The sequence below is a fragment of the Oryctolagus cuniculus genome, chromosome 12 (assembly GCF_051225735.1).
Source record: "Oryctolagus cuniculus isolate XC-2025 breed Fujian yellow rabbit chromosome 12, ASM5122573v1, whole genome shotgun sequence".
NCBI classification, from domain to species: domain Eukaryota; kingdom Metazoa; phylum Chordata; class Mammalia; order Lagomorpha; family Leporidae; genus Oryctolagus; species Oryctolagus cuniculus.
This window is the reverse complement of record NC_142878.1, coordinates 62,892,473-62,908,814: the sequence shown is the minus strand read 5'-3', so window position 1 is coordinate 62,908,814 and position 16,342 is coordinate 62,892,473. Positions and strand designations below refer to the sequence as shown.

General features: G+C 39.3%; 1 protein-coding gene and 1 pseudogene across 4 annotated transcripts in view; both read left to right on the top strand.

Annotated features, from left to right (window-relative positions):
• Window positions 1–16,342, top strand: part of FSIP1 (fibrous sheath interacting protein 1) — a 229,149-nt gene that overhangs the window by 118,846 nt on the left and 93,961 nt on the right. The window lies entirely within an intron of this gene.
• Window positions 14,232–14,818, top strand: LOC138844666 (protein MAK16 homolog pseudogene; annotated as a pseudogene).

The following is a 16,342-nucleotide window of genomic DNA, read 5'->3' as shown; positions in this document are numbered from 1 at the left end:
TAGATGTAGAAATATGACTGATTTTTGTGTGTTGACTTTCATCTTGTCAATTTGCTGAAGTCACTTGTTATTAGTTCAAGAAATTCCCCTCACTCTGGATTCCTGGAGTTTTTCCCCAGAGCTAATCATGTTGTATGTGAAATATATCACTTTTATTTACTTCTACTTTGTGTGCTCCTTATTCCTTTCCCTTGACTTTCCTTACGCTGGCTAGATCTTCCGATACAGCAGTAAGTGGGTGCATTTTTGCCTTGCTCCTGATTTTAGGGGGAAACATCCAATCTTTCACTGTTAAGTATGATGTCAGATGCAGGTTTTCACAGAGTGAAGAAGTAACCTCCATTTCTAATTTGCTGAGTTTTTAATTTTTATTTGTTTGTTTATTTATTTAATCATGGGTAGATGTTAAGCTTTGTCAAAAGCTTTTCTACATCAATTGCTTTTCTCTCCCTTTTAACTGCAAATTTGGTAGACTACATTGGTTGGCTTTTGAATATTGAACTTGTCTTACATTCCCATGACAAATTCCACTTGATTGTGGTTTGTGTCAAGTTTTCTAGTTCCAGTTGGAGATGTCTAATGATGGAGCAGCTATATAGGACATAGACTTGTGTTTGTGCCATTCACTTCTGCTGACCTGGCCTGCTTCCCAGGAAGCCACTCGGAATCAGCCCTGCCTCTACTGGCAGCATGCTTTCCCTCCACCTTTTCTGCCTGTGTATATTTACTCATTTTCTGTCCTTGCTTGTTCTGGACCAGGACCTTTCATCAGCTGGAGTCATCTTTGGGCATTCCTTTCTTACTTTAATGCATGAGTTTATAGCAAGAGAGTACTGGGATAAATGGTATTTTAAGAAATCAAAATTCAGGCCGGTGTCGCGGCTCACTTGGCTGATCCTCTGCCTGCGGCGCCGGCACCCCGGGTTCTAGTCCCTGTCAGGGTGCCGGATTCTGTCCCGGTTGCTCCTCTTCCAATCCAGCTCTCTGCTGTGGCCCGGGAGTGCAGTGGAGGATGGCCCAAGTGCTTGGGCCCTGTACCCGCATGGGAGACCAGGAGGAAGCACCTGGCTCTTGGTTTTGGATCGGCGCAGCGCACCGGCTGCAGCAGGCTGGCTGTGGTGGCCACTTGGGGGGGTGAACCAATGGAAAAGGAGGACCTTTCTCTCTGTCTCTCTTTCTCTCTCTCTCGCTGTCTAACTCTGCCTGTCAGAAAAAAAAAAAAAAAAAAGAAATCAACACTTATTTAAATATCTACATATCTTTGATTATGGTGTTAAAATTTAAATGATATTAAATAATTGTTTTCCCATTTTTTAATCTTTTCATGGGGCAAGAAAAATATATAGATGTTTTGTCATATGTAATGTTCTAAGATACGATTTTTAATTGTAATTTATTTTGGAAGGTGATAGAAAAAAAGAAGAGGCAATAGAAATGTTCACTTGTGGTTAACATAATTTTATTGCCTCCCCAGAGGCAAACTTCCAAGGAATCTGTTTCTGTATTTTTGGATCTGGAGACACAACAGGACAGAGATCCCTGTGAAATTGAGCTCTCATCCAGGGAGTCTCAGCATGTGTGACCACCCCCTCACCTCCTCCTGGGCAGCACTGAGAATGCCATGGGTTGTGGCATGAGCTCACAGTGCCACTTTTTGTAAAGACATCATTTCAGTCTCCGAGCAAACCATTAATAGATGTCAAGTGCATGTTATAGGTTTTAGTCCCCAAATAGGGTGAAAAGCAAATGTGTGGGGTTTATGTTTCCAGCTGCCCCCACCCCCAATTTTCAAAGTAAAATATGTAGGTTTTGGTTTTCAGCAGGCCACATTTCTTCTAATAAAAACAGTTGGAACAAAATGTGTTTTATAAGCATATAAAAATGTCAGACTGTAATGATTTTAGTGCTACACATTTAAAACCCATCACTAATATATAAGATATTAGTATCTGCAAAGAAAGTAAATTATGGAAAGTAAATTATAATATGTCATTTATGTAAAGGAGAAGGTAGTTGGAAACTAATCAGCCACTTTTTTGAAACCATTTTATTTGAGCTTCTATATAATACGCTTGTCTTTTAGCTTTCAGTTATTCAAATTTGCTTACAAATTACTAAACCTTCATATTTGAAATTGGGTCCCCGAATTTAACAAAAGCTTATGTTTAGAGAGAAACTGCATTATGTGAAAAGATTCTTTTCTTCTGTGGACTCACTAGAGAAAGCAGCTTAGTTGGTCTGTGTCCAAATTAATTGTGCTTCCTTGTGCAGTGCTCACTTGATCCTCTGAGATCCTTTTTGCTTAAAACTGCTGGAGAGATCAGGAAACAAATTTTTGGCTTGGCTTGACAAGGTCACACTTTGTTAACAAGTATGTTCTGCATGTATTTGGAACCATTTTCATTTTATTTCTTTACCTTTATTTTTCTTTGTCTCGCTTTTGTCACTTGACTCTGCCCTTGTATACTGGAGCTTATTATTATGAGCTGCTTTAAATACACATTTTTTTTACTTGTTGAACTCTTTTTTTTTTTTTTTTTTTTTTTTTACAGGCAGAGTTAGACAGTGAGAGAGAGAGAGAGACAGAGAGAAAGGTCTTCCTTTTCCGTTGGTTCACCCCCAAATGGCCGCTACGGCCGGCACCGCGCCGATTTGAAGCCAGGAGCCAGGTGCTTCCTCCTGGTCTCCCATGCGGGTGCAGGGCCCAAGGACTTGGGCCATCTTCCACTGCACTCCTGGGCCACAGCAGAGAGCTGGACTGGAAGAAGAGCAGCTGGGACTAGAACCTGGCACCCATATGGGATGCTGGTGCCGCAAGTGAAGGATTAGCCAAGCGAACTGCAGCGCCGGCCTACTTGTTGAACTCTTAATTTAGTGGAACAGTAAGCCTAAAGCTACAGCACAAATTAAAATATATTTCTCAAAAATTATTACAAGGAAGGAAAGGAAAGGAGAAAAAGGAAAGGAAGAAAGGAAAAAAGAGGGAGAAAGGGAGAGAAGGAGGAACGGAGGGAAGAAGGGAGGAAGGCAGTAACGTTATATTCTTAGGATTGTATCTATGAACTATATTGAGTCTGTTTGTTTTGTATTAATATCACATTAACATGAGGACTGATGAGAATTATGTGTAGTAATTATTAGGCATTTGCTGTGACCCTGTGAAGCTGGTGTATTAATAAGTTCCTTAAATAAATTACATTGGAATAATATAATTGGATATAGCTTTTTAAAAATATCTGTTATGATTTGATCTAATTACGTTTCTCTAGCACTTTGGCATTTTTACTTAATAAAATGTATACTTTAATAGAAAAATGTTTGTATACTTAAATAATAAAATTTCAGGGGCCAGCGCTGTGGCATAGTGGGTAAAGACACTACCTGCAGTGACGGCATCCCATATGGGCACTGGTTTGAGTCCTGGCTGCTCCACTTCCTATCCAGCTCTCTGCTATGGCGTGGGAAAGCAGTAGAAGATGGCCCAAGTCCTTGGGCCCCTGCACCCAAATGGGAGACCCGGAAGAAGCTCATTATGACACATTTTTGGAAATTCTTGTATTTTAGATGATAAGAGTCACACTGGATGATTTTAGGAATTTCAAACATTATAGAAATATATAATGTAGGCCGGCACTGCAGCTCACTTGGCTATCCTCCACCTGTGGCGCCGGCACCCCGGGTTCTAGTCCCAGTTGGGGCGCCGGATTCTGTCCCAGTTGCTCCTTTTCCAGTTCAGCTCTCTGCTGTGGCCCGGGAGTGCAGTGGAGGATGGCCCAGGTCCTTGAGCCCCGCACCCGCATGGGAGACCAGGAGAAGCACCTGGCTCCTGGCTTCGGATTGATGCAGCGTGCCGGCCGTGATGCGCCAGCTGTAGCGGCCACTTGCCAGGTGAACCAACGGATAAAGGAAGACCTTTCTCTCTGTCTCTCTCTCTCTCTCATTGTCTAACTCTGCTTGTCAAATATATATATAATATATATTATATATATATAATGTGGAAAATAAAGGGCCATTGCTGTGGTGCAGCTGGTCAAATCCCTGGCCTGAAGCACTGAAATCCCATATGGGCGCCGGTTCTAGTCCCAGCTTGCTCTGCTTCCAATCCAGCTCTCTGCTATGGCCTGGGAAAGCAGTACAAGATGGCCAAAGTCCTTGGGCCCTGCACCCGCGTGGGAGACCTGGAGGAAGCTCCTGGCTCCAGGCTTCAGATAGGCGCAGTTCCAGCTGTTGCGCCCATCTGTGGAGTGAACCAGTGGATGGAAGACCTTTCTCTCTGTCTCTACCTCTCTCTGTAACTCTATCTTTCAAATAAATAAAAATAAATCGTAAAAAAAAAACCAATTAATATAAATTCTACATAAACTGTTCTAGAAGTAGAAGATTAATTGTATACCAGCTCATTTAAGAAAAAAAAGAAAAGAAAGATCATCCATAATCATCATCATCTTCAAAAAAAAAAAAAAAAGCCCACAAAAGCTGTAAAACCCAAAACAAACAAACAAAAAACCTTGTTTTTTTTTTTTTTTTTTTTTTTTTTGACAGGCAGAGTGGACAGTGAGAGAGAGAGACAGAGAGAAAGGTCTTCCTTTTTCTGTTGGTTCACCCCCTAAGTGGCTGCTGTGGCTGGTGCACCACGCTGATCCGAAGCCAGGAGCCAGGTGCTTCCTCCTGGTCTCCCATGCGGGTGCAGGGCCCAAGGACTTGGGCCATCTTCCACTGCACTCCTGGGCCACAGCAGAGAGCTGGACTGGAAGAGGGGCAAAGGGACAGAATCCGGCGCCCTGACCGACCTAGTGTGCCGGCGCCCCAGGCGGAAGATTAGCCTATTGAGCCAAAGCGCTGGCCTAAAAAAACCTTGTTTAACATGACTTTAAGTTGCATTATATTTGAATGGTAGTGGGAATAATACATATTTTCCTATGTGAACCTTGTGTGTATAACTTTTTACTCATTGCTGTGCTCTGATTTGATGTTTTTTTCCTCATTCTTCTCCATCTTGAAGATAATGTCAGTCGAAAGATGTTTTGTGAGAGTGGTCATTGTTCTTCATACCAGGCAAATGGAACTTAGGGAGATCATAGCTCACAGCCTGGCCAGTAGTTTAGCATCAAATGGGTCTGTCTTCAACTCTGGGGAACTAGTGACTTCAGCTGATTACCTCTCTTCTGTGGGGCTTGGTTTTCTGGGGGTTTTAATAATTGCTTGAAACTTTAGCTTTGAGTGAATGAGAGATGTATGTAAAGCCCTTAGGCTAGTGTCTAGTATGTGGTAAACACTAAATAAGTGTTAGCTGTTGTGTTATTTTGAATAATAATTGATTGCTGTTTATAGAGAAAACCTGAATAGTCACGGTGTAAGCAAGATAGAAGCTTATTTCTCTTCCATATGTATGGCTAGATAGAAGATCCAGAGCTCACAATGGTTCCATAGTGATCAAGAATGCAGGTTCTTTGCCACTGATGCTTATATATCTCATGGTCTAGGATGGATGCTATAACTCTGACCATTTCTATCATAATTCTACCAGAGGAGAGATCCTGACTGAAGAATTGCACATAAAATATATCCTTACATCTCATTAGCTAAAACTTAGTCAATATGGCTATACCCAGGAGGAAGGGAGGCTAAGTGACTGGCTGCGTGGCCAACTGAAAATTCTGATACCATGTTAGAAGACATCAGACATTAGGAGACAGCTTGCAGTCTATGTCACAGTAGCTACAGGCTTTTCTCAGAGGTAAAACCAGTGATCTGAATGTACTGCGCAGGCTCCTGGATTTGGCTTGGCCTGGCCCTGCCTGTTGTGGGTGTTTGGAGAGTAAACCAACAGATGGAAAATTTCTGTCACTGGTTTCCATCTCTGTCTCTGTTCAGTGTCTCTACCTTTCAAAGAAATATCAATCAATAAATAAAAATTTAAAAAGAGTGAAGTGTATGTCTCCATACTCTACCTATGTCAAGTACTTTAAAATGAAAAAGAAAAATTAGAAAGAACTGATTCTTGTTTGGTTATCTATGCATTTATCAGATACCTTTGTAAATTTGTTCATATTTTAATTTTTTATTGTTTTTTGGAATCATGATTTCCATATGTTTATTAACTTTTGTTTAAAGAACTATATCCTTTTATTCTAAAATTGCTTTCTTTATGCTTCAAGACTTCCCTTAGGTCTTGAATTTGGGTCCTTATTCTTTACCTTTTCCCAGTTCTGTCACTGAATGTTTTAAGAGGTACAGAGTGTTATCTGAAATTAGTCAAGTACTATGGGAACTTGTTCAAGAGCTTCACTAGTTCAGATTAATATACAGACTTTGGTTACATGTTTATAAACACTATGATGAATACTAAGATTCCAGCCCCCAAAAGCTGAGGGTTTATTGTCTTATGAGTAATAACTTTGGTACCTTGTGGCTATTTCAAGTATTCATGTTAAAATTTGTTTTTCTGTGACAAATGGGAAGTTATATAGCTAGGGAAACACCCGTGAGGGCCTTGCTAGTGACGACATTATTGCTTTTTTTTCCTTAAGCAGTTAATATTAACATTGACTAGTTATTAAACTACTTTAGCATAAATATTGTTGTTGGCAACTGTAATTTTCTTACCTCTGGTGATAAGGTAACCTATGGTCAGTTATCAGTTATCAGTTTTGTAACATCCCAGATACAACAGAATTCTTATTTTTAAATTGGGTTCCATGATTGTCTCAGCTGAGCCCATAGCCAGAATTTCAGTGTTAATCAGGGCGGACATTAGTGTCCTCATACCAGTTTGCCAGGGCAACAGGTCAGACAAATGTACAAGGCCTTACAATGTTGTTCCAGATCTGTTTGGTTTCTAAGCTGAGTTTAAGGTATTCAGGGTTCCTGGTTGCTTAAAACTTTCATCTTTTTGATTTTTTAAATTAATGTAAGTGGGGCTGGCACTATGGCACAGCGGGTTAAAGCTCTGGCCTGAAGCACTGGCATCCCATATGGGCTCCGGTTCTAGTCCCAGTTGTTCCTCTTCTGATCCAGCTCTCTGCCATGGCCTGGGATAGCAGTAGAGGATGGCCCAAGTCCTTGGGCCCCTGCACTAGTGTGGGAGATGGGGAAGAAGCTCCTGGATCCTGGCTTCGGATTGGCGCAGCTCCAGCTGTCGTGGTCATCTGGGGAGAGAACCATCAGATGGAAGACCTTTCTCACTGTTTCTACCTCTCTCTGTAACTCTGTCTTTCAAATAAATAAAATAAATCTTTAAAAAAATTAATGTAAGTTGTCTAAGCACAGAACCTTCTAAAACCTCATGAAAAGCAATCTAGCATATTTTAAATAACAAGAAGAAAAACAAATTTAAAGACATTGAACAGCATAGCCTGGCTGAAGAATGACCCTATTAACCTATTTGGACAGTTGAACATTCAGACAAGATCCACTCTTGCTTTTGAATTCTGTTCTGAGACCTTTATATTGAGGAGGCTTTTTCTAGATTAATAATAATTGTAATAAAAAGGTTAACAGCTGTGAAACATTATCTAAAGAATCAAAAAACTGAAACCCTGTGATTGCTTCTCTGAGAATTAAGTCTCTCTGGTTCAGTTTTCACAACTTTTGTGGCTGGGTGTGGACAGATTATACAGGGAGGCAAACTCAGGCTGTGTGAGTACAGATTGCTTTCCTATAGCAATGGAACGTTTCCAATGAGGAGGCCATTAGTCTGAGACAGTTATCGTCTTTAGACAGTGATAACATCCAACATCATTAAACAAGGAAAATCTCATGCCATTGATAGTAATCGACAGTGACATATTATTTTTAGAAAGTAGAATTTGGAAAAACACTGTTTTCTGGTATTTATTATTTTAAAATATTTTAGGGTATTTTTATAAAGTGTGCTTCTGGATATGAATGCTTCTATATTTCAGGAAATATTCACTAATATTTACCTTTCCAATGAGATATTTTACTTTCATGGCTATTTTTAAAGCATGTGCTCACTTTGGTGGAGTTGCTCTTGTGGTGTTTAAACTGTGTTTGCATATTTTCCTTAACTTTGTGAATGTCTCGTTTCTGACTTCTAAGACTAAATACCAAAAGCCTTTTTGTGATTGTTGAATAGTTTATAAATAGAACATACACAGGAATAGAGTATGCTTATTAACTGAATTCATTTGTATAATACTAAGTTCTGTTAGTCAAAAATGTTTTCTAAGTATCAATATTGTATCATGTTCCTGGTATACAACATTGAATAAGACCCAGTCCCTGCTCTCAACTCACAGTCTTGTTGGGGACACACAAATACATGATGAAACTCAAACCTGTGCTTTCCAGAAATGTGTGATTTACATGTCACTAACATTGTAAAAATACACAGGTAGTTTAAGAATGTGTATATGTGTTCTTTTGAAATTAGGGCATCATGGAACACTTTTTAGAAAATAAAAAAAAAAATTCAACTTTTTCTTATCTGAGACAGTGAATCAGTTTCAATAGCCTCATTTCTGTAACAAAGCGTTTATCCAGATTTGCATTGTGTTCTCATTTCTATAGTCTTATGGAGGCTTTTTTTAAAGAAAGCTTTTATTTAATAAATATAAATTTCATAGGTACAGCTTTTGGAATATAATGGTTCTTCTCCCCATACCTGCCCTCCCACGCCCACCCCCATCCTACCTCCTACTCCCTCTCCCATCCCATTCTTCATTAAGATTCATTTTCAATTATCTTTATATACAGAAGATCAACTCTAGACTAAGTAAAGATTTCAACAGTTTGCACCCACAAAGATACACAAAGTATAAAGTACTGTTTGAAGACTAGTTTGACTTAATTCTCATAGTACAACTCATTAAGGACAGAGGTCCCACATGGGGTGCAAGTGCATAGTGCCTTCTGTTGTTGATGTAACAATTGACACTCTTTATTTATGACATCAGTGATCACCCGAGGCTCTTGTCATGAGCTGCCAAGGCTATGAAAGCCTCTTGAGTTCACAAACTCCATCATTATTTAGACAAGGCCATAATCAAAGTGGAAGTTCTCTCCTCCCTTCAGAGAAAGGTACCTTCTTGGATGGTCCCTTCTTTTATGGATTTTTTTTAACCCTATCCTCCTAGTGTGGTGATAACTTTATGCTACTAACAGAACACTATTCTGACACTTTGAATAGTTAATAAAGAGTACTAATGTTTAAAGATATTGTATTACTCTTTTCTTCTCCTTTTCAAAGGCAAACAACTCTTTATATGTACTTTTTATACATATGGATAAGTCATGTAAGGATGCAACTTAAATATTTACAGTAGTGAAAACTCATGGTAATTCTATTATATTTAATTGGCATATTGTCCTATACCTACTAAGCACTGCCTTAATTAAAAATTCAGGACAAAAATAGATTTTCCAGTTTTCAAGACAGATTGATTGGCTGCATACACCTATTGAACAGCTGGTGACCAAAGACAATTATTTGTCAACAGAACACACTAATGGCATTTAGGGAGGGACAAACCACATTTTGGCTGTTATCTGAGAATTGGAAAGGCAAATATGGCTTTAGCACAGAGCACAGCATGGAGCTGTATTCCCATGTCCAGAACACACAGTCTTTGGGAATAATTATACTATTCACTGCTCAATAGGTTTCCCACATGTGAAGGCTGCCAAGCTCCTCTGGCTTCTAAATTAGGAGCTAAAGGGATTTCCTTTCTGGACTCAGAAATGATCTTTGAGCAAATGTATGACCTTCTGCATTCACTCCAAAATGGTCACAGATGGACACTGTACTGAGTGTGGAAGATAAATTATGTGACTGAGCTCTTTTCCAGGCTGTGCTTTTTCAGGATAATATGCCCAATATATTTCTGGTCCACCAAAGTTTCTCAAGGCTGACTGAGTGTATGACATTCATCTTTATAAGCAGGCAAATCATTCTGATAAATAATGAGAGATGGTATAACATCTATCACTGTGACTTCTCTTTGTATTTCATTTGATATTGATGAATGCATAATTTTATTTATCAAGTGAAATAGGTAGATTGAATATTACACCATAGGAATTCTGGAGGTTTGTATTTTAAGGGTAATTTTTTAGTGACATAGGGCAAGTTTCATTATTATTTTGATTTCTGATTTAATATGTCCTTAGATTTTATATTTGAGTTTATATTTGATAAAAAGTATCTTGATATTGGTTATCTTTTGTTACTTAATTTTTAGTCCATATTATGTTGCTTAAATGTGACTATTTTTGCATGCAGCAGTCTTTTTGAGGGCCATGTAACATTTCATAGTGGGAATATACCTCAGTTTATTTCTGCATTTCCTCACACAGATATTTGTGTAATTTGCAGACTGTTTTATCATGATATTGTGGCCATGAACATTCCGCTATAGGTGCACAAGAGTTTCAGTTTCTTTCAATTCTTATTGTCATATGTATTTTCCTCTTCCTTTTTAAAAATGTCAATTCAGGTCTTTTGCTCAGATTTTTTTTTTTGGTTGAACTTTTTTTACTATTGTCAGAGCTCTTTATATATTCTTGATACTAATCCTTTTGTGATTATAAGGAAGGCAGATATTCTCTGTATGTTTGTAACTTGTCTTTTCACTTTCCCTAAGGTTACTTTTGATGATCAAATGTCCTTGCTTTTACCACAAACTGATAAATATTTTATTTTTAAATGAACACTTCTGTGTCTTAAAAAATCATTTTATAGTGAGGTCAGAAAGAATGTTTAAAAAGCATTTTCCACTAAAAATTTTAAAGTTTTGCTTCTGATATCTTTAAGTCCTTGATACATCTGGAGCTAATTTTTTATTATGTAAAATAGGAGGTTGGTTTTTATTTTTGTCACATAAATTCACCACTCCCATCATATATTAAAGCTACATTCATGGGTGGGATTTTTTCCTCAGCTGTCTTCTGTTCTAATGGTCATGATGTCTGTGCTTGTCTAGAATTGTGTTGTCTTAGTGACCTTCAGGGGAAGTCCCGAGTTCCAAGAGTACAGCTTCCCTCCTTGCTCTTCTCTTTCAGAAGGTCCCAGCTGTTCTCTCATGTTGGTTTCTAAATCATCTTCTCAAGTTCCATGAACAGCCCTCTTAGGATTTGGATTAGAATTGTATAGAATTTTTTTTTAAGATTTATTTTATTTATTTGAAAGTCAGAGTTACTAAGACACACACACACATACACATACAAAGAGAGAAAGAGAGAGAGAGAGAACGAGTGAGCTGGGCCCGGCTGGTGCCAGAAGCTTCTTCTTGATCTCCCACATGAGTGCAGGAGCCCAAGCACTTGGGCTATCCTCCGTTGCTTCCCCAGGTGCACTAGCAGGGAGCTGGATTGGAAGTGGAGCAGTGGGACTTGAACTGGCACCTATTTTAGATGCCAGTGTCACAGGTGGTGGCTTTACCAGCTATGGCACAACACTGGCCCTGTTCAGAATTTTCAAAATAGGCTAATTTGGAGAGAATATGATCTTTATGATATTAGATCATCTTAATATAAATCTAGTTTATCTCTTTATTTGGGTATCATTTAATGTCTCCTAATAAAGTTTTAAAAGTTTTTCATTTAAATTTTGCATCTCTTTTGTAAAAATATTTATTCCTAGTTACTTGATATTTTGATGCTGTTATAAGTCACATGATTAAATGATATGTTCTTGCTATTTTTTGCTTGTATGTAAATTTGTGATTAATTTTTATATCCAGTGTTCATCTTGTGCCTAATCAGCTTTCTAAATATTCCTTTTCAAAAATAATAATTTACTGGTATATTCTTTTTTTAAATTTTTTTAAATTTTTTTTATTTTTTTATTATTATTTTTTTTTTGACAGGCAGAGTGGACAGTGAGAGAGAGAGACAGAGAGAAAGGTCTTCCTTTGCTGTTGGTTCACCCTCCAATGGCTGCCGCGGCCGGCGCACGCGCTGATCCGATGGCAGGAGCCAGGAGCCAGGTGCTTTTCCTGGTCTCCCATGGGGTGCAGGGCCCAAGCACTTGGGCCATCCTCCACTGCACTCCCTGGCCACAGCAGAGAGCTGGCCTGGAAGAGGGGCAACCGGGACAGAATCCGGCGCCCCAACCGGGACTAGAACCCGGTGTGCCGGCGCCGCTAGGCGGAGGATTAGCCTAGTGAGCCGCGGCGCCGGCCTACTGGTATATTCTTTTGAACCTTCTGCATTATCATAGTTGACATTTTTATTTCTTCCTTTCCATTCCTTTTGCCTTTTTTGTTTTGTTTTTAGTACTGTTTAGAAACTCCATGATAAAATTATATACAAATAGTGATAATGGGAAAATTTTATTGGTTTTGATTTTAAAGATGGTGCTTTCAGTATTTCCCATTAAGTATATGTTTTTATAGATTAAAAATGATTAAATGAGGTCGAGGTGTTGTACTGCAGGTTAGGCCATGGCTTGGGACACCTGCATCCCAAATCTGAGTTCCTGCGATTCAGGCCTGCCTCTGTTTACAATTCAGCTTCCTGCTAATGTGCCCGGGAGTCATCAGACAATGGCCTAAGAACTTGTTTTCTGCCACTTGTGGGAGAGCGGGTTGGAGTTCCTGGTCCTTAGCTTCAACCTGGCCCAGCCCTGGCTGTTGCAGGCATTTGGGGGAATGAATGAGTGGATGGAAGATCTCTCTTTGTGTCTCCCCTTCTCTCTTTATTATTTACCTTTAAAATAAATTAATAAGTAAATCTTAAAAAATATAATAGGGCTAAGAATGTTCCCTTCTCTCTGCTTAATATACCAAGAATTTTTAAATCAGGGATTTACATAAAATTTTATTGAATGCCTTTTCTGAATCTATTGATATGACATACTTTTTCTCCTTTAAACTCCTAATACATTGGAATAAAAAATAACTAAAAAGCAATATGATTTTAAGATCAATAAATATAATAAAATTATATATTAAGAACAAATTGATCATAAGTATATAATTCCAGAAGCAGTTAATGCAAATGGGATGGAGGAAAACATTTGGTAGATAAAAATTGCTGTCAGTGTTCTAGTTCTTGGGTCAGGTGGGTTCATGAGAGTGTTTTATGTTATCTAAAGCATACAAATATAAGCATAAAACATACATGATCAGATGCAAAAGTAGGTCAGGGACCATTAAGGTGAGATAAGCACATGTGCTAATAACTAAGAATTATGATTAATGTAATTCTGTGGTTAAAAGAAGAAATTTCATTTTGCTTTTGTAAGACTGTGTTGTATTTGTTCTTAGGTTGGTAAGATGAGTCTTTTAAAAAAGCCTGTATTTGCTCTTCATTGTCATTGATTAGGTTCCTCATTTTTAGAGATCTTTTTGTTTGTTGTGAGACTAGATGCCATGGCTCACATGTGCATTAGGGTCTGCATATCCTGGGAGTGAAAATTTCCATGATTATCTCATGTTCTTAGTTGTTTAATTCTACAATTGCTGGGACTAATGGCCCACATTTTGGGTTGACACATTGTGTGGAATGGTCTATAGTATATAGAAGGCCTCTTTTTTTCCTTACTTGGGCTGCAACACTTTTTTATTGAATGTGCCATGAATTTCCATCATGCTTCATCCCATCCATCTCATCCCATCATGTACTGCTGATGTATGAGACTAGTAGCTAGTGAGGAGGACATTTGGAACATATTATACTGGTTATGAGCAACTGGAATATACTGGGATTTGCAGTGTTGCTCTCATTGCCAGCTATGTGTTCTCTAGAAATTTTAATAACCACTCTAAACACCAGTTATCTGAAAAATCTGTAGGACCTTTTCTCTGACATCATTTTGAATGTTAAACTATATCTATTATTACTATGATTATTATGTCACCATCATACATAATTAAAATGCTACTATTAGAGAAGAGAAAGGGAGCCAGGGCTGTGCTGTAGTGGGTAAAGCCACTGCCTGTAGTGCTGGCATGCCATATGGGTACTGGTTTGAGTTCCTGCTGCTCCACTTGCAATCTCTGCAATGGCCTGGGAAAGCAGAAGACAGCACAATTCCTTGGGATCCTGCACTCACATGGGAGACCTGGAAGAAGGTCCTGGTTCCTGGCTTCCAATTGGCGCAGCTCTGGCGGTTGCAGCCATCTGGGAGTGAACCAGCGGATGGAAGACCTCTCTCTTTCTCTTTGCCTCTCCTTCTCTCTGTGTGTAACTCTGACTTTCAAGTAAAATAAATAAATCTTAAAAAAAATAAGAGAAAGGACAATGCTACTTGTAGTGAAGGTGACAGAATGAGTAGCTTTTCTAGGAGTATTTGGGAATGGACCTGGCTTAGTAAAAACAATGAGAAAGCTCTGAAGGAAGTAGGTGAAAATCTTATTTACTGACCCTGTTCATTTGACATAAATGTAAGCAGAGATTTCACCAAGATAACCCAGTTTCTAGTTTGAATTAAAACAGTTACAGTGAAGTGACAAAGGAAACTTGTCCTTTGAGGAAGAAGGTGGAGTGTGGGGAGAGAAGATGCGAGGAAAAGGCTTCAAGAGCTGCTCAGCTGGACAGTGCTATTGAACAGGAGTTCTGGGAAGACTGAGACAAGACCCAAACCGTGTCATCTACAACTTCCCCATTCGCGCATTTGACAAGGTCCTGAACAACAGGGGGCGGAGAGTGGCTCTTCAAATGCTGAGGAAAAGGATGATGATGAAGGTGTGGGAAAAGAGAATTAGCGGAAGAGGAAGAGGTGGATGAGAGTGACCTAAGTGATTGTGAGGATGTGGATAAACTGGGTGCCTCCAATGGTGACCAGGATAGTACATCCTTCAGTGAAGAGGAGGAAAAGGCCCTTAATGCGAAACACAAAGGCAAAACAAAATGAGCCTATGTGGAGACAGATTATGAGCAGCAAACAAGGCCAAAACCACCTGATTTTCATCAGACAGTTCCAAACAGGAATGAACATGTTGAGCTGCTTTTATCTTAAACACACTCTTCCAGGCTTTGCTCTTTCATATTATATTTAACACAATATTTGTGCTTTTAATGTTTTATTGCTTCATCTGGAGTGAGTGGAGGGTGCCTTAATTTATGAACAGAGTACTTCCATAGCATATGTGTTGAAGTAACAGTTTAAGCCCATGAAGCTTAACAGATCAGTTCTTGAAGCTGTGAGTGTAAATAGATCTCTAAATGTTAAATGCTAAGTTCCTCGCTGTCTCTTTTTCTTCCCAAACTTCATTAGGAAAAGCAGAACTTCCATTTTTTTCCTGTTGTCTTTTCCCTGCTCCTCTGAGGATAGAGGCAAGAAAAAAGGAAAAAAGAAGCTCTAACTTACAGTATTTCATGTAAAAATACATTTTCCTTAAATGACTCCATTCATATCATTCATATCCTTATGTGTGCTGGAAAGCAAATCATTTCTGCCTCGAGTGTAAATCTTTCTTGAGTGCCATTGTCAGGAGACAATGTCAGGAGACGATTGTCAGGAGACAATGTCAGGAGACAATGTCAGGAGACGATTGTCAGGAGACAATGTCAGGAGACGATTGTCAGGAGACAATGTCAGGAGACAATGTCAGGAGACGATTGTCAGGAGACAATGTCAGGAGACAATGTCAGGAGATGATTGTCAGGAGACAATGTCAGGAGACGATTGTCAGGAGACAATGTCAGGAGACGATTGTCAGGAGACAATGTCAGGAGATGATTGTCAGGAGACAATGTCAGGAGACAATGTCAGGAGACGATTGTCAGGAGACAATGTCAGGAGACAATGTCAGGAGACAATGTCAGGAGATGATTGTCAGGAGATGATTGTCAGGAGACAATGTCAGGAGACAATGTCAGGAGACGATTGTCAGGAGACAATGTCAGGAGACAATGTCAGGAGACAATGTCAGGAGACGATTGTCAGGAGACAATGTCAGGAGACGATTGTCAGGAGACGATTGTCAGGAGACAATGTCAGGAGACAATGTCAGGAGACGATTGTCAGGAGACAATGTCAGGAGACGATTGTCAGGAGACAATGTCAGGAGACGATTGTCAGGAGACAATGTCAGGAGACAATGTCAGGAGACGATTGTCAGGAGACAATGTCAGGAGACAATGTCAGGAGATGATTGTCAGGAGACAATGTCAGGAGACGATTGTCAGGAGACAATGTCAGGAGACGATTGTCAGGAGACAATGTCAGGAGATGATTGTCAGGAGACAATGTCAGGAGACAATGTCAGGAGACAATGTCAGGAGACGATTGTCAGGAGACAATGTCAGGAGATGATTGTCAGGAGACAATGTCAGGAGACAATGTCAGGAGACAATGTCAGGAGACGATTGTCAGGAGACAATGTCAGGAGACAATGTCAGGAGACAATGTCAGGAGATGATTGTCAGGAGATGA